Source organism: Bombus pyrosoma, linkage group LG8, assembly GCF_014825855.1.
Source record: "Bombus pyrosoma isolate SC7728 linkage group LG8, ASM1482585v1, whole genome shotgun sequence".
Taxonomy (NCBI): domain Eukaryota; kingdom Metazoa; phylum Arthropoda; class Insecta; order Hymenoptera; family Apidae; genus Bombus; species Bombus pyrosoma.
The window spans coordinates 10,727,604-10,732,117 of NC_057777.1; the positions used below are offsets into that span (position 1 = coordinate 10,727,604).

Consider the following 4,514-nt stretch of genomic DNA (forward strand, 5'->3'; position numbering starts at 1 on the left):
ATTGAACGTTATTTCGTTGTTCAAGAAGCTTTAGCTGAACCAGTAGCTTTAGACAATACGCGTGCGTAGTGGAGATATCAAGGGGCAACAAAGGAAAGAATCCGTTTTGTTTTGAACAAAAGATTACTGATTGTTGACTGTTAATTGTTAAATAAACTCTTTTTGTTGAACATCGAGAGTATTCCTCGGACACTTACACTTTAAACCACCTCAAATTTTCCTCAATAGAAAAGCTACATCTTCTAAGAGGGAAAGAGAAATATAAACATTGAACGTTATTTCGTTGTTCAAGAAGCTTTAGCTGAACCAGTAGCTTTAGACAATACAATTTACAAGGCAATTCGCACGCTGCTGGCGATGAAAATTTACTGACTGAAGTTGTAACTGATATGACGACAACTGCTGAAGATTCAGAATAGAGAAAAGAAGAAATTGCGTTATTAATAAAGTAATTTGATAGTGAGGTGTAATAATAACGCCATTCTCTTCTACTATTAATAATGCATTTACTTTAATTATTTTCTTAATTATGAAAGTATTTTTTAAATTTCATAACTTCATTAACTATCTGTAAAAAGAACGCTCGAAATACAATGATTTGTTAAAATTAAAATTCAAAATATTGATCATACATTGTATAGATCATACAACGAGGAAAAAAATCCAAAATTGAGCGTAAAAAAATATATATAATACTTCATGTCTTATCTATGTACAATATGCATACTATACATCTTACTGAAATGCAGAGTGATCTTTGGTACTAGTTAATCAACAATGAAATAAATTAGAAAGACGAATGATGCGACACATTATTGTTTTATGTCACTTGTTCGTTTATTGCAAAATGCATAGTGTAACATTAAAGAGTGTTTATTGATTATTTGACTGTTAGAAAAAACTTCATATTCATAATAATATAAATTCAGTGATTGAAAGTAAGTATAAAACCACAGATTTATTTCGATTTGGTGGTTCAGATTATGGTTCATATTTCAGAACACCTTCAGGGTACTCATTTTTTAAAAGCTATTTCACGTTTGATGCGAATCCCAAGTTACTTAATGTTACAGATTGAAATTACTTCTAGGCAATAGTAACACTTCTATACTTGATATAAATTAAGTAGTACTTTGCTGTTAGTTTCCATTTTATAAAAAATAATTCTTTTTGTAGGCAGCAAACATGCTTATACTCGGCGAGACGATAAACCTAAAAATTAGAATTCATGCAATCGACTATGACTAACAATGGTCAAATTCTTGTACATTATTTAAACAATAAATTAAAAAGTAGTGGCGGTCAATATTTTTCAACTGCTGCTGTTAACAAATATATCTAATTTTACAATAGTTTTAAAAAACGTATTCTGTCCCCATACGTCCAGAAAAGTGATGCAATACTCGCGTGCCGTGAAAGGTGTTATCTTCTTCGCAATTAGATCTCTACCTACAAACCAGGTCGTTATTCCTTTTCCATAGCATTTAGTCTTGAAACAATCTTTTGCTGCAGCAAATCAATTTTGTCAGACAAAATATATTCTTTGAAAAATCAAGTTTTAATAGTTTATTTATCTAATTTTAGAAAATTCTTTTGTGTATATAGATATTACATAACTGTCTTCATTTGTAGAGAATATAGTTATTGTACTGTCTATGTAATGCATTATAGTTTCGTAAATTCTGTTTTTCGTAGATTTTAATAGTATAAAGATATCTTTTTTCATACAGTACGTGGAAATTTTATCCTTATTTCGTTATGGATGTAAAGGACAGAGATATTGAAGCGAATATCTTAACATCGGACAATGGTGATTCCGCAAGTGACAAAAGTGACAAAAGCATCATAAATTTATCTTTGTAATACAAAGAGGAATAGAAAAAGACATGTTATGGTCAGAAACCGTTGCGGCATTATCAAGAGAAAGATTTTTATGTGAAGATCGACATTTCAGTTTACGCCCTCCGGTTCAAAAACAGATATGTTTTCAATTTTTTCGCCTATAATTGATCACACGGTCTTAGAGTTGATGTTGCACAATATTTATGCCAATGAAGCCAAAGAAAATATTCTATCCCACTGTCAATCTCAAATGAGTAGGTCGATGGATAGAAATACAAACGAAGTGACGACATTTCTTAATGTGCTATCACTGACTGGAATATTCCATTTTCCTACTTTGAAATTCCAGTGGAAAACAGATTCACTATATTATCGTTCTAATAAATTTTCTATTTCCTAGGTATTTTTCTAGAAAATCTATATTTTCGTTAATAATTCTGCATCGAACAACGACCATACATATAAAATTCAACACCTAATTGATGTGATTATTGTTAATTGCGGAAAAATATATAATTCAGGAGCAGTAATGGTCGTTGATGAATCCATAATTCCTTTCTGTAGCAGATTATTTTTCAATACCACAAAAAAGCTGCGTATGACAAAAGTATATATTTGGTCGTACAAAATTCACAGTAGTCAGGATAAAACTGTTTTTTTTTATTATTTGTTTACATTTTACAATTTGTCCAGTAGGACATTTGGTAAAATATTATAGTTTAAATATACATAGCATGTGGATGGTTACCCCCAGCGGGGTACCATCTTCGTGTTTGTTAGGTTATATCCTTTGTGAGATCTGCTGGGTGCAAACTATTTTTGATTTGGCAAACTGGGTACCACGATAGCAAAATTATGCGAGTCGTTATCAAATTAAAGAAAGATCATTGTAACAGACAATTATTATACAAGTATTCCGTTAGCAAAATATTTAAAAGGTAAGAAGTGCGAATTATATGGCACAATACGCAAAAATAAGAAACATACCTACAATAATAATAAACGGAAAGCGAAAGTCCTGTGAAGGTATTGCTAGGCAGGGAAATAACATAACAATTTTGATAATAATGATATAAATAGATAATATGCTGCTGAGAATATAACCCAAATAAAACGAAGTCAATTTTACAATCTCAGGAGGAAATAATCAGACACTTGTTAGCCACATCAAATGAAAACGAAGAAAGAGATATGCAATCAACGTGAAAATCCACACATTTCTTATCCAAAATTAAACACGCACATCAACGTCTCCTTAACGTTGAGCACGGCCGGGGAAAAACTGAATTATACATCACTGCTCCATGTACACTAGTGATATTAACTCCTTAACCTACAACCTTGAGTTAGACTCGTGGTACGTCCTTCGGGCCAAACATAAAGAACACGAGCATGAAACGTAGTACGTTCTTCGGTCAATTATAAACAACACGTGCCAGAAACATGGTACGTCCTTCGGGTCAAACATAGACAACACGTGCGAGAAACATTATACGTCCTTTGGGCCAAACATAATGAACACTAGCATGAAACCTTGTACGTCCTTCGGACCAATCATAAACAACACTTTTTTTCTTGGCCGCATTCCGACGGGCAGATATATTTTCTTAAAAATATTAGAAAGATACCCTTTAAAAATGTCTTCAAAAATAATGTTAAGCGTTGTTGAAGACAGTGAAAGTTCTGCTAACATGGCAAACAGTGATTTGACAGATATTTTCAATAAAGTGACAATAGCGATATTTTAATTTCTTTACTAAAACGTTTTAAGCGACTGGCTACCAAAGATGAAGATCACAATAATCATCAGCAATCAGAGCTATGGATTTAGAAAAAAGAAACTAATGAACCAAAAATCTGGAACTATACGGAGATTCCTGGCATAAAAGTGGCAACTTTAAGTCAGTTAGGTGAAAACAGAAAAGAATTAGACATTTTTAATATAATATTTAATATATATTGGGAAAATATTGTCACGGAGACGAATCGATACGCAAACCAAACAATGAACAATAAAAATAAAAGACTAAAATAGATGGAAACTTGGTTTCCTATAGACTGTGGTGAAATGAAAATATATTTTGCATTATGTATAATAATGTATAAATTTTTGCAAATTTTATCAAGACGTTAATAATGTAAAATATGTGTTTATTTAGAAATTCTAATAAAGATGTTATTGAAATATTATTTATTATTCACTTTAAGATAATAAATCTTTTTTCTTCAGTGATCAATTTGTAGTAATTATTTATCAAACATCTGGCTACATAAAATTAGTTGTACCTTCACATCAAAAGAGCGGTGCGACTTGCACATCTTCGAACGTCCAGCTAGATCGTGAAATAGCTCGATGTCTGACCGACCCTGCAGAGCGACCCTACTACGGTGCGAATTTCGACAAAAGAATCGGCAATCGTTGCATAGCAACCTCATCATTTCTCAGTCAATCAGTCCTATCAAGCATTCGGCCGCAATGTGATCTCAAAAGAATTCTAAACGTTATTTCTGCAATTCTGTCTGCTTACATATTTATTGTCTTAGTGTGAAATGATAAATACACTAAATGTCGTGTAGTAAGCGTAAGCGAAATATGTTAGTTATTTGCAATAAAATTAAAAGCAGAGAAATATTTGGATAATGGTGAACATGCAAATCTGATATGTAATGAT

General features: G+C 31.8%; 1 pseudogene; it reads left to right on the top strand.

Annotated features, from left to right (window-relative positions):
* The first annotated feature begins 3,479 nt into the window (after positions 1–3,479).
* Positions 3,480–3,934, top strand: LOC122570128 (annotated as a pseudogene).
* The last annotated feature ends 580 nt before the right edge of the window (positions 3,935–4,514 follow it).